This window comes from Chroicocephalus ridibundus, chromosome 12, assembly GCF_963924245.1.
Source record: "Chroicocephalus ridibundus chromosome 12, bChrRid1.1, whole genome shotgun sequence".
Taxonomy (NCBI): domain Eukaryota; kingdom Metazoa; phylum Chordata; class Aves; order Charadriiformes; family Laridae; genus Chroicocephalus; species Chroicocephalus ridibundus.
Genome location: NC_086295.1, coordinates 5,953,370 through 5,967,924, shown reverse-complemented (window position 1 = coordinate 5,967,924; position 14,555 = coordinate 5,953,370).

The window sequence follows — 14,555 nt, the reverse complement described above, 5'->3', positions numbered from 1 at the left end:
GGTTACTTGGGAAGAGAAACACCCTAACTCTGAACATCCTCCCTTCCTTCTTCTTCCCCCACCTTTATATACCGAGCACGACGTTATATGGCATGGAATATCCCTTTGGTCAGTTGGGGACAGCTGTCCCAGCTGTGTCCCCTCCCAAATTGCTGTGTCCCCCAGCCTGATCACTGGCAGGGTGGCGTGAGGAGCAGAAAAAGCCTTGACATTGTGTAAGCACTGCTCAGTAGTAACTAAAACATCCCTGTGTTACCAACGCTCTTTCCAGCACAAATCCAAAACATAGCCCCATACTAGTTACTGTGACGAAAGTTAACTCTACCCTGGCCAAAACCAGCACAACTCATTGTAGTTACAGTCGACTTTTTCACGCAAGTCTTTCATCTTTCTGGAATCTCATCGTTTATCTGAGGAAACACTTGAAACCAGCATTTCCTCATCTTGTCTAACAAGCGCAGAATAGTCAAAATGACTTGTCTGTCATTTTTTAGACTTTCTTACCCTCTGTCATGTTCAACAAGAGGCTTTCCTGCTGGGTCAGCTGGATAACAACATTTTCTTTGGTTAAAAAACATTTGCTGTTTTGCTGGTAATGTTTTTCCTTGTTACTTCCAAGGTGATTGTAAGATGTAAACAAACGGGATTTCCCAAAGCACACGATGCTGAGGCCGCTCAGTGCTTCACGTTCAGAGCGGCGGGTGTGGAGGCCGGTGCAGCACGGACGTGGGCTCAAGCAGTCGTTTCCAGTTTCCTCACGCGCTCTGTGTGGGAGTGGGGAAGCACTTCACCGTGCCACAGAGAGGGAAAGCGGATTCTCCTCCGCCAGCTCTGCTGGATATTCCAGACCAGCGTCTGCATTGTGGGCGCTGTGGTGGGGCCTCCAGAGGACGGTGTGTTGGTGTCTCTCAGCATTTGTCGCTGCAGCCTGTGGCTGTGTCCCCCCAGCGTGACCAGTGCGATTCTTCTGCTGTAGCCATTGGCCCAGCAGTAACCACGCTCAGCACCCACGGGAGACCGGCTGCAGGAGGAGAGGCTGGGTGACTCACGGCTCACGCGCTGGAAGAGGCTCCTGCTTTCATTGTCTCCTTCCTGCCGCTTTGGCCGGGGCTGCATCAGCCCAGGATGAGATCAGGGCTGTTACACAAACCTGACCTGCGGATGTGGGGCTAATCAAGTCATCATCAGTGTTGCTATAACTTCATTATCATCAGCACTGGGCTTTTTATGTGCTTATTACGGCTGCTCCAAATTGTTAGCCACAAAAGTTGGACGTCGTCCAGAGGAGAGGAAAAATAACTATGGCTGTAGAAACTCATGGGGAAAGGTGAAAATAATGGTTTTGTTTAAGCTGTGAAAGCTCGATGGAGAGAGCGCTCAGCTTTGTACGTGTGCTGCAGACAGGACAGTGATCGGTTGTACCTACAGTTAGTGGAGAAGAAGTCCTTGTGTTGGTTTGAATCAAGGGAGACTGTATTTGATCTTTGCAAAAACTTTCCAATTACAAAATGACTTAAATACTGGAACAAATCCTCAATAAAGGAGTCCCCATCTTTTGAGGGATAAGGATGTCTTTTTAAGAGCACATCAGAACAATGCCTGTCAGGGATCACCTAAATATAACTGATGAGTTATATTGGATCTCCTTGTTTGGATCTCCTCCAGTCCCCGGGTTTTAATGGTAATTTTTCTGTGGCTGTGTGCGGTAGGTGCACATGACAAAACATGCCATCCTGCCAGTGTCTGCCAGACACAAACAGCTGTTTCACAGCTGAGGTTACCTGAGCTCTTCTTGGATTCTCAGAGAGACTTTGGACAAGTCCCGTCTGTCCCCAGTGTCCTTGGGGCGGGCAGGCTTTTGGCGGCAGCGGAAAGCCTGTTGAACCCAATCCCACATCCTAGTTTGTCAGCAAGACTTCTGCAGGCAAAGCTTCATTATCCTGCTGGATCCTCACAACGGTGTTGGGTCTGCCCTTGCAGGTCACCCCAGGGCTGCGGTGTAGGAGGACGAGCAGCACAGGGGGTCAGGAAGGAGGAATGGGATCCTAGCCTGTAAAATTTAACCGCATAACATTAATTCTTTGCATCGAATGCTGTAAAATTATGCCCACCTTCACAGAAAGACAGTGGGCAGGACATGGCAGAGGAGTCTGTGTTTCAGTGGGCTGAGGTGGGTAGGAAGGGGAACAGAAGAGGGAGAGAAAATGAGCAGTTTGAATGTCAAGAGCCCCTTTCCCATCTGTCTGTGTCAGCCTCAGGACGTTCCGTGTCTGTGGACCTGGGTGGGCGCACGAGGGGGGTCTGGGTCCAGCTTCTGCCACCCTACGGAAGCAGGATTTCTGTGGATGCTGTGAGCTCTGCGTCAGTTTAGCGATGACATGCCCTGGACACAGCCCAGCCATCCCCAGGAGGCGCAGGAGCAGTGCTGCTTGTCACCATGGGCATTTGCTCTTTCTTCTGGCTGCTTCTTTTGCAAACGATGGTGGCACCAGTGTCTGCAAGATCCTGGTGAGGGGCCACACACACCTGCCATGTCCTGCTGCAGAAGAAGATGTGCTTTTTTGGTTCACTTTTCTTTATTCGCCCTCTGACCTCTCATGAGACTGGTGCTGCACTGCAGGTACTCAAAGAGAGTCAGGAAATGGCTGATGAGGAGAAACATGACAAAACAGCATCTGGAGACCCAAATAATGTTCCTGATGGGAACAAAGCAATCTCTAGTTGCTCCTGGGAGCGAGCTGGAGGGCTCTGGTGCACATCCTGCTCCCCATGGACCCGCGCTGCCCTGTTCAATGGGTGCAGGTGCGATTCTGCTCTGCAGGATCCGAGTTGTGTCGCTGGAACAGGACCTGCACCTCTCTGAGGTGTTTATTTCAGTAGAGATATGTGCTCGTAAGGCATTCTCCTTCGCTGGGCAAGCACAGGGGCAGAGGCAGAGCTCTCCTCTGCCAGAGTCCTGGGGTTGGAAGGAGCCCTGCAGTCCTGCAAGTTGTTCCAGATGTTTTGCCGGGTGCGTGGAAGGGAGTCGACACTACCGACACCGGCAGAACGGCACAGGCTGCTCTGCGGGGCGTCGTGCTCGACAGTGATTAACAGCGACAGCAACGCACGATAAGCACCGAGCCGTTGGGTTAAGCCGTGGAGCTGCGAGGTGTGAAACACCGGATCTCCAACAGGCATGGTCAGTTCGTGTACAAATTGCATCCAAATTGAGTCACAGCCGCGAGGAGAAGACAAAGCCTGTATTTAAAGCATATTTCTTGCAATGAACCCCCTTCCCACACACGGTTGGGAGCACGGAGATGTGCACCTTCCCGCTCCTGAGTTGCATCCCTTGCGCTGCCCCTGCATCGCTTCGACGTGAATTTGATGGAAAGCGCTTTGACCAGGAACTTTGCTTTTCAGTTTTCCTCTCAAGTGGCACAAACTTGGAATTGTAGAAATAACGTCCGAGCTCAAACCAATTAATTTCACATGCCCCACAGTTGCAGATTTAAACTTTGTTTGTCTTTTGATCCGTCAAGTCTGACCCATTCTCGCCTGGTGTGTCCTGGCCAGACCAGTCCTTAAGTTCTCCGATAATTTTGATTGTACTTTGGCTTGCGTGCAATTCAAGAAGAAATAATTAAAGAGGGAAGGACAAAATTGCAAAATCAGATTCTGAGTAGCTCTCTTTTGTGACTTGAGAATAACTTAATTTAAATGGGTTGCCACTCACATAATTGAAGGCACTGCTTAATCTGTTACCTCAAACATGTTAAATTAGGCTTTACCCTGAAATCAGAAGCAGAGAAAAGGGAAGTAAATGTGGCGGTGCATTTAATTTTTCGTCTACTCTTAGTGTGGGTCTCCAATGAAGGCCAGCGGTTTGGACCTGGGGTTTGAAGGCAGATTCCCCGTGCTCTCCTCGCGTTGGCTGAGCTCTTGTCCTTGAAATCCCGACCCGTGCTCTCCTCGCGTTGGCTGAGCTCTTGTCCTTGAAATCCCGAGACTTTTCCCTCCAGAGAGCTCTGTTTCACAGGAGCACTGTTTCACTGGAGCAGACCCTTCTGCTGGATTCGCAGCGGGGGGAGCAGCCTGAGCTCAGGTCCCCGGCTGCTGAGGGGAGACGGTTCCTCTGCATACGGTTCTCCCAGGACTGTGGGCACTCGACCTGGTAAGGGGCTGCTCAGCCCTGTCCTTAGGCTGGGGAGTCTTGGCCACAGGCAAAATAGTCTTGACTCAAGGGAATTTTTAATTAATTTAATCTGTTGCCAGTTAACGTAAACTTCTAATGACTGATTAGAGGTAACAGATGCTCCCACCGGCTGTGGCTCGGGGCAGCCCGTGGCCTCCTCCCGCGCAGGAATTGCTGCCTAAACTAGGCAATTCATGCCGAAAACAGCCCTCAGGCATGAATGGATGGGGTGCTTGTGTGTGCACTAGCTGCACGCTGATGCTGCCTCCGGATGCCGTGTGCTGCCCTGGGTCCTCGTGCTGTGCCGTTGGGGGGCTCCTGGGAGAGCTAATTTCATGCATGTGATAACTGTGTGCTCCTGCCTGAGCTCATTTGGTGCTGATGCATGCAAGTGGGGTCGGGGGACAATGTTAATTTGCTGAGGAAACTTTGAGCTCGCTCATTTGAATGCCTAAACCTGGGGATTTACATTAGCAATGTTGAAAGAGCCGGAGCGCACCGCTCTTGAACAGAACAAACAAATGATACATTGGATTTACAGACAGATATTCAAATGAAGCCTTGAATATTGGGCCTGCAAACTGCAAACAGAGTCTCATATGCGAAATGGCAGCCTTGGGAATGAAGGGCGTTTGCATGTGGAAGGAGGGAGCTCCCCAGCCGCGCTGCCCAGGGGGGTGCTGCTCCCCTGCCCCCGTTTCAGCTGGGACGGCGGGGCAGGGGTGGGCTGGGGCAGTGCAGGTGGCCGCCGCTGCTGCTAAAGCTCACTCGCAGTTTCCCAAACGCCTGCCTCCTGCGCGGCGGTGTGGTGTGCCAGCAGATGCCCCGTCTCGGTCGAGACCTCTCGTCTTTAAAACTGCACCAGGTTTTGCGTGTAAGCGATTCCCACCGTACACTCCCTCACGGTTCTAACACAGCAGTGACTTGAAGAAAAGAAACGGGGGGGGTGCTGCAGTATGAGGAGTGGTCTGGCTGCCAGGAATGTTTATTCCTGCTGGTTTTTAAACACAGCAGTTCACCAAAGTACAAGACCTGTGCAGCGAGCGCTGTGCTCCTGCGGGATAGTGGCAGGCGGTGCCGTTTCGGACAGGGCTGCCTCCGGGCTGGCACTTTCCTTCCCTGCAGGTAACTTGGACAGCCTTTGAAAATCCCATTTAATAGAGCAACAGTGCTGGGGGCCCGCTCATTCACGCACCTCCCAGAACGCTCTCGGGAAGTGGGAGATGGTAGGGCTGGTGTCAGGACCGGCACCTTCTGAAGGATCTCAGATTCTGGGGTGAGGATCTGCCTAAAGGGGCTGTCAGGAGCAAAGCTGATCTGGACCAGGCGCGGGCAGCCCTGCCTTTTCCCACCCAGCATCGCAGGGAGGAACTGGCAGCATCTGGGGCTCGGGGAAGATGCTTTCCCCCTGGTGCTGCTGGGTGGCAGTGGTGGAGGCGTCTGTCACAGCCTTCAGCAAGGTGGTGGGGATTCCTGTCAAGAGCAGCAGTGAAGAATCTGCCCGTCTGCAGCTGGGGTTCCCCCTTCCTTCCTCCCCATCCCTGTGCCGTCCTCCCCGCAGTGCGCAGCTGACTCTGGATCCTGCTCCTGCCTCGGTTGTGGGTGGAGAAAGGCAGCTGGAGTGGCTCCTTAGAAGACAGAATTACAGTAAAACGTGGGAGGTTCCTACAAGTCACCTGTGAGCTGCTTCCTCCCATTCCCTGACCCGGGCTGCCGGGGAGGCACTTTAAATTGCCACCTGGCTCAGCCACGGCCACTGGCTCCGGCAGCATGACAGCGAGAGGCATCTTCCTGCTGGGGCTCCTCGCCCTGTGGGCAGAGCTGCAGGCAGCACCCACCGCAGGCAAGTACGGGCGTGCTGGAAACGCCCAGCCTCTCTAGATTTTACGAATATTTTCCGTATTTTCATAGAATTATAGAATAGTTTGGGGTGCAATGGAACTTTAAGGTTCACCTAGTCCAATCGCCCGGCAATGAGCGGGGACATCTTCAACTAGATCAGTGTTGATGATGATGTTGGGTGATGTGTGTTTAAATGCCTGTTTTTACCTTTGTATTTATGAAAGCTTCCTGTGAGGAGCTGTAACCTTCATGAGTTTTAGCCCTTAATTAAATTTTATAATCTTGGAGTTCTGCAAAACTCCTGCCGAGGATGGAGACAGCGGCGGTACCAGCGTGCAGGCACAGGGATGCTCGGGAGGAGGTCTGTCAGTTGAACCAGTGACCAGGGCAGGGAACGGTGGAAAAAAGAGCCCGGCCAGAGCCTGTGGGTGCTGCAGATGGGACCGAGATGGGCTGGACCGGACGCAGACTGGGCTGCCGGGGGGGCCAGGATGGCTTCCATTTGTGGGGCTGGGATCCCCCTGGGGCCAGTGGGGACCCCCGCCCCCCACAGCCCTGCCTGGGGCATCTCTAACCGAAATGAGAGCCTGAAGGTGTTGGAGCCGAGCTCCAGCGGGCTGAGCTCCGCTGCCCACGGGCCGTGCCTGCCTCGGACAGAGCGCAGCACGGTCCTCGCCCGCGCCGGCAACTGCCCCTGGGCTTTGCTTCGTGGCAGGTTCAGGGCATCTTCCCCCTACGTCAGTCCTCTAAAAGCACCAGCCCTGCTGGGGAGGTGCAGCTCTGGGAGAAAGGAAATTCTCAAAAGAAGAATTATTTTTCCTTCTCTCTCTCTCTTTTTTTTTTTTTTGAAATGGCCAACTTTCCAAGAAGTGAAAATTGCATTTCTTTTGAATGAGCAGTCCAGTGGTTCTGAGAGCAGTGTTTGAGATTTTACGGAACCCCTTATATCCGAATGCTCCTGCACGTGTTGCCAGCTGGGCTGTTTTATCCTAAAGCTCAAACTCGGAGGCAGCGGGAGCCAGGTTTGCCATTGCTCTGTAACAAGATGCTGGGGCCGTCGCGCGCTGATGAAAATGTGTTGGAGAAACTCGAGTTTCTTTTGGTCTCAGTTTACAGGCTGGTTTTAAGCCTTACAATGCAACCTGCCTTTTGCCAGCGAGCCGGTGGTGCTGGTGCCTCCATTGCTGAGGTGTTTGTCCCCTTCCCTGTCTCAGAGCGATGTCCAGAGGCTGTGGGGAGCCTTGTGCCGTGCCGCTCTGCTGCTGGGCGGGATTGCTTGCTGCTGCTCACCAGGAGAGCATGCAGACTGACTTCCTACGTGCGCTTAGTGATATATTTATGCCCCGGTTAAATAGCACACGCTGTATTTGTATTTGTTTTGCCAAGAAGTTGCTGCAATCTCACACACACACACATTTTCTTGCTTTTCTTTTCCAAGTTCTGGCCCAGCTCTCCCAGCCCTGTGCCTGCAATCAGTCCGGCGGCTGTCTGCCGGCAGGCAGGAGTCGGGCTGCTGCTGGGGGGGAAGACGGTGCTTTGGGGTTCTGGCAGATGCCGGCGTCTCTGCCTGCGAGGATCAGGGGAACCACGAGGGGAGCAGGGTGGGGACGAGCCTGGGCGATGTGGGGCTTGCTGCGGGTGTCGGGGTGGGCTGCGGCACAGTGCCATCTCTCCCCGGCTCCCCTCGGGCACCGTCTCCACCACGGCACTGCTATGTGCTGGGAGGCACTGGTGCGGCCCCGGGGAGTGTGTCACTGCGGCTGGGTGGGCAGCAGCGATCAAGTAGAGCACTGAAAACCCACCGGGAAAAGCCGCAGGGGAGAAGGCAGCAGCACGGTGCTGCGGCAAACCCGGCTGCTGCGAGTGTGGGGAGCGTCCTGCCCCTGATGCACCGGCTCAGCATCACAGTCTGAGACCCTGAGCCATCAAGGAACAGATCCCTGTGGGCTTTGCCTGTCCCGGAGCCCTTCATGGTGACACAGGGTGCTGGTGGGTGGGAGCCATGGGTGGGAGATGTGGGTGGGAGGGCAGCGCAGGGCTGGTGCCCCAGGGCTGACGCTGCTGCTTTCTGCTCCCTTCCAGGGCTCCCCAGAGCAGTCCCTGCCAGGTGGCCGCAGCCAGGGCAGCCTGGAAGAGCTGTGCCAGGGAAGTGCCCTTTGCCTGGTGAAGAGCCCAATGCGGTGCCCCGTCCACAGCCCGGCAGGATCACCCTGGACGGGAAGAGGGAACCGGGTGTGGAGCGGGTGGGTAACAACCGGTGCCCGCCCGGGGCTGTGCCGGTGGCTGCTGCGACACCCGTGCTGGGGAAGAAGCCAATGACTGGGGGAGAGCCTGCAGCAGGGAATGAGCCCACGCTGGCTGGGAAGTTGGACACTGGGAAGAAACCTAGTTCAGGGAAAAAGCCAGCATGTGGAGGAAATACTGAGATTAGGGAAAAGCCGGAGATCACAGCAAAGCCAGGAGGGAAGCCAGACACTGGGGGGAAGCCGGAGACCGGAGAGAAGCCGGAGACTGGGGCGAAGCCAGAGACTGCGGGGCAGCCGGAGACTGGTGGGAAACCAGTAGCTGGGGGGAAGCCAGCACCTGCGGAGAAGCCAGAGGCTGGGGAGAAACCTGTGCTGGGGGAAAAGCCGGAGTCAGCGGGGAAGCCAGAGAGTGAGGGGAAGCCTGAGGCGGGAGAGAAGCCTGAGTCTGACAAGGGTGACAGTGGGAAGGATGATGACAGTGACAACGACGACGACGATGATGACGACGACAACGATGATGATGACGATGACGATAATGATGACGATGAGAAAAATGAGCATGGCAATGGCGATGATGACGGCGACGATGACGGCGATGATGATGGTGACAATGACGATGGTGACGGTGATGGTGATGATGATGGCGACGACAATGGTGAAGACAATGGTGACAATGATGATGACAGTGATGACAACGACAACTATGATGACGATGACTATGGAGATGATTATGATGGTGACGGTGATGATGACAGTTATGACGATGGCGGTGGTGATGGCGATGATGCTTGGTGACCAATGCCACAGGGTGTGTGAGGAGTGTGTGGGACAAGAAAAGCCCACAGCAGGTGGGGACAGGGGCGGTTGCCCTCGGCCTCCTCCTCTGCCTCACTCTGCCAGGGCCGGTCCCAGGCACCAATGGTGTTTTGGGCAGGACCTTCTCTTTCCTAATAAACCCTACATTGGGCCACCAGCTTGGTGTGACAAGCTGTCCCTGGTCAAAGTGCCTGGTGCTGCCAGGCCATCAGGGCTGCCCAGCCCTGCCCTGTGCACGGGGAGATCCCGTGACTGCTCCCGCCTCGCGTGGGCTTGGCAGGGCCCTTTGCACAGCGACGTGACTCTGTCCCCCATGGGAGAGCCACAGGGACAGCCCCGGCCAGGCACATGGCCAGGACCAGTAGAACGTCCTTGGGTCAGGAGAAACCTCCCTGTGGGGTCTGTCCTGCCCCTGGCTCCCTGGGGCTCCCTGCAGCGAGCTGCTCCATGGCCAAGGCCCCCCGGCATCCTACAAAAGCAGCCATCATGGCAGAGCTCAGCCAGGAGCCACGCGGGCATGGACACCCATGGGTCACAGATCTGGTGGTTTTGCACGGGGGGGTTTCATGGGGCACTGGGAGCTTGTGTGCCCCTTGGACCCTCATCTGTGCCGTGCTGTGCCGGCAGTGGAGACGGGAGCTGGGGGACCACTGCCTGTTCCAGATGAGAGGGGCACCCCCAGCTGACCCCCGAGGGTTCAGGGCAGCCCCATGATGCTCCCGCTGCACCAAGGTGAGGTTGGGGCTGGCTGTGTCACCGTGGCCCAGGGGCAAGCCCAGGTCCTCTCTGGGGACACGACGGGGTCCCACCAGGTCCCTGCTCCCAGGAGGGTCTCTGGGAATAGGAACAGGAATAGGCAGGAATGGCCGGACCCATGGTGTTTGGGCAGGACTCGTGTACAGGTCACCCAGGACCTGCTGGCTGTGGTGGCACAGCCCCTGCCTGGGACCCCAACCCTCCCACGGGGGCTGAGGTGGTCCCATGGGGACCAGTGGGGGCTCGGCAGGAGACTGACACAGTGAGAGCCAGTCAGTGCTCATCACAGGCTGGGTTTACTGGGAAATGGGGGCGACACAGAGACCCCTGTGCTCAGCGCTGAGCGGAGGGCGAGGTGGTGGAGGTGGGATGGGGAGATGGGTGCTCATCCTGTAGCCCATGGATCCTTCCATGGCCATCTGTCTGTCTGTCCGACACAGGGTGGTGCGGGGTGGCTGCACACGTGGGTTCCTCGTGTTCCTCCTCCTTCCAGGCAAGGGCTAGGTGAATCCTGGGGGGAGACGGGAGCATCCATGTCCCAAGCCCTCGTCTCTGAGCATGCTGGGGCGCAGCCATTGGCCCCACAGCGGGGCCCTGGGGGTGAAGGGGTCCCAACACCCTGGTCACCTGTCCTGGGGGAGCCACGGCGGGGTTTCCTGGTCACTTCAGCGTGCTGTGTGGGATGACAGCACTGCTGTGCGGGAGGCTGAACCCCAGCCACGGCCACACTCGTCCCTTTACACGCGGCCGTGCATCCTCCTGCAGCTCTGTCCCACCGTGTCCCTGTGCCCACCCTGGGCTGTGCATCCTCCCGCAGCCCCGCCCCACCGTGTCCCCATGCCCACCCTGTGCTCACCTGTGGACACCAGGCGGGCCCAGAGGCAGCAGAGCCCCAGGAGCAGGAGCAGTGACAGCAGCCGCATGGTGGGGACGGGCAGCGTGGGGGCTGCCCGCCTGGGCTCAGGCAGGGGTTTAAATCCTCCCAGGGCTGGAGGTTGGTCCCAGTGACCCTGTCCGTGCCCCAGTGCTCGGCACATTCCGTCTAAGCATGAACCCCTCTGTCCCCTCCCTCCTGTGGGCTGCTGCTGCTGGACGAGCTGCACAGGGAGGCACAAAGGTGCTGCTGCTTGGCATTGGGCTCTGTGAAGCCCTGAGAGAGCTGTGCTGTGCTGTGCCATGCTGTGTCATGCCGTGCCATGCCACGCCACAAGCCGAGAGCAACCAGCGCACTTCCTGCTACGGGAGACAGGTACAGGACAGGTGGCAGCGAGGGGACGGGGGACCCCAGCGTGAGGCTGGCCCTGCCGAGGCAGTGGAGGTGGCTCCCCAGCTGGGTGCTGTGGAGCAGCCCGTGGTGCCCTGGCAGCTCTCCGGGCATTGTTCTGCCTCCAGGAACAATCACTGGCTCCTGAGGGACATACTGTGACCGGACACGGTCCACAGCCCTGTGCAGCCACCAGCCCCTCAGCGCCACACCTCCTGGCCAGCGGGTGCCCACCCATCCCCACGCCTTGGGGTGGCAGCTGGGGACCAGGGCTGGCTGGGGAGCACAGGGTCCTGGTGCTGGGGACGGGGAGCTGGAGGCTGCGTGTGGAAAAGGGGCTCTGCTTGGGCACCCGGGCTGTGGAGCTGTAGCATCGTGTCCTGTGTCCTCGCCAGAGCTGGGGTGGGTGCTTTTGTCCCCGTCACACAGTGCTGGAGCTGCCTCTTGCTTCCTACTCCCTTCCATGGGGCTGGCAGGACCGGACACCTTGGCCCCTGTGGCTGCCCACTGCTGGGGGCTCCAGGCAGGGTCATGGATCTGTACCAGCACTGTCACTCGGAGGGACACGGCTCTTCCCAGGGTCTGGCTGCACTTCCCACCCATGGCTCTCCCCATGCTCGGAACCCCATGGCAATCGCTTGGGCCCTGTTTTTCCCAAGGGTCCAGAAGCCGCCCCTAACACCGCACCGCTGGGGGTATCTGCAGGAGTGCCACAGGCTGCACCAGCGGCAGGGGCTGTCCCGGGAGCTGCTGCCTGTCCCGGTGCCGCATGGGGGTGCAGGTGGCTCTGCTGGTGCAGTGTGTCGCAAGGATGGAGGCACCGGAGCCGCCGGGGTTTTCCCTGCCAGCTCCCTTCCGGGAGCGCCTGTCCCTGCCAGAGGCAGGAGGGCTCTGGCAGGCTGGGCCGGGCAGGCTGCCTGCGCCTGCGTGTGTGTGCGCACGTGCAAGGGGAGCCGGCAAGGTGTGGACACGTGTGTGTGTGTGTGCAGTCCATGCTTCGTGTGTATCTGCATGCGTGGGCGTGCGTACAGTCCACGCTGCGTGTGCCACCTAAACCGCGCGTGCCCATGCCGGCTGCATGGGGATCCTCTCCCATCGGTGTGTCCCTGTGTGCAGGACGGAGGTGGGATGACCCATCCCAGGAGCACACGGAGCTGCGAGACGAGGAGCAGTGGAGCTGGCTCCACTGTTACCAGGGTGTCCCTGCTCCCCATGGGAGATGTCCCTGTCCCTGGGATGGCCAGCAGGGACAATACCTGGCTTGTGTCAGCCCTGGGGAGCATCGGTCTCAGCAGGCCAGCAGGCTCTGTGTGGGGCCAGCTGGAACATGCCGTGGCCGGGGGCAACTGCTCCGCACCTCGGCTCCCCCAGTGCCTCTCCTGCCACGTGCCCTGGTCTGGGCAGGAGCACCATCCTGGTGGCACAGTGCCGTCCCTGTCCCCGTCCCTGCTGGGTGCCCGCCCTGGGAGGTGCCACATTCCTGGCTGCTCCCTGGGCTGGGCTGCCCTGGTCGTTATTTCCTCCACGGTGGTAGGGCAGGGCAGGGGTCACCGACACTGGTCCCCCATGGGGCATGATTTCTGTTGTGTGCAACCCGCCATCTGCCTGGAAGCAGCCCCTCTTCACCCTCCGCAATGCCCTGAACCCCAGCACTCCCAGGACAGGCTCCTGCGTCCACTGCAGCGTCCCCCCAGCTTGCCCACGGCATTACCCGTGTGCAGGGACAGCAAGGGCTGCTCTGGAAGACGATGTCAGTCATTAAAGTGATCACCCAGGCGACTGAGACACTGCAGAGAGATAGTGGGGAAAAATGTAGCCCTGGTAGACTTTGGTGCTGTGGCCCATCCCTCCTGTGGGGCTGGGAGTCTCTGTGCCACCGGGAACATCCCTGACAGGTCAAGGTTGTGGGAGATGCACTGAGGATGGCCACTGAGCCGCGGCTCCGGGACCTCCGCAGTCCCCGTGGAGCGGTCACCTTCCTACCACCCACCCTGACCCTGTGCCCCCCGATTGCCACCGGCATATCCCTTTGGCTTTGCTCCTGCCCTGCTCAGGCTTTGCCATGTCACCGTGTCCCGTGCCAGGGACACTGACGTGGTCTCTGTCCTGGGGCTTTGGAGGAGAGGCAGGGAGAAGCTTTGGTGGGGCACGGGCGGGTCGTGGCCCCTCCCTCCAAACCCCACCGACTTTCCTGGCCTCTCCCCATGGAGTTTTCCTTGCCCTCCACTTCCCCTTTGGGACAGTAATTACGGCATTAATTAAGAAGACAATAATTGCTGCTGAATGGGAACAGCTTAATCTGTTTCTCCCTCCTTTTGGCAGGTTTAACCCCGCGCACGCCCACGGCTGCCGGCGGGATGCTGGGGACCTGCCTGCTGCTCAGCCCAGCACCGGGAGCCCTGCGCTGCTGTGGGTCTGACCCCCAGCCACGAGCAGGGCAGGCTCTGAGCCATGTCCCATCCTCAGGGGATGCCCCTCATGCCGGCAATGCAGCCGCCAGACCCCAACCTGCTGCGGGGAGCCAGGGGCTGCCAGGGGGGACAGGGCATGGCTCTGCGCAGGCATTCCCCCGGGAGGGGACTGAGTGAAGGGGATGGCCCCAAGCCGGGAGAGGGTGATGAAGTGGGTGGCAAAGGGCTGATGGTGCCTGCAGGATGGGAACGGATGGGAGCATCACCATCCTGCGGGACCCCCCCTTCCACAGCAGGCGAGGCAGTACCCACAGGCTCAGCCCTGTGTGTGGGACCATCCTGCCTGGGGTCCTCTCCATTAACTGGGAGGGAGCATGGGAGAAAGGGAAGAAGGGACATGTCCCCTGCGTGGTTCTTGTGCAGCCTTTCCAGGAGGACCTGCACCGCAGGGAGAGCAGTGCCATGGTGTGTGGTGCCCCAGACTCTTCTCTGGCTGACGGCTGCGCCAGAGCCGGTGGCTTTCCATGCCCTAACATGGCACTGCCATGCTCACTGTCAGCGGAGAGGCCAGTGACAATGTCCCCTTGCCCGTCCCCATCACTGGTTTGTCCCCAGGGTGCTGTGGGTGGGCACTGGCCGTGCGCCCAGCCCAGGCCGGGCATGCCACCGCCACCCGTCCAGCCTCCGGGAGGGCTGCGCTGGGGCAGCCGTCCTGTCCTACCGGTCCCCCCGGCTTGAGGGCTGTGGCTGGGATGCCGCCGGAGAGGCCGGGCCCTGCCTGGGTGTGGCTCGTTACCGACATGGCAGGAATTATCCGGGCTCAGGCGCCAGACCCGCTCCCTCCGCCCCGCCGGCGCACCTTAAATCCCAGCCTGCCGCACCCGGGGTGCAGACCCGGCTGCCCAGGGCACCATGGAGCTGCCGCCCGGCCACCTCCTCCTCCTCCTCCTCCTCGCAGCCCTGCTCCCCCTCGCTACACGGTCTGGCCCGGCCCCGCGCGCGGCTGGAAGAGAGGAGCCAGGGATGGGTGAGTGTGCCCAGGG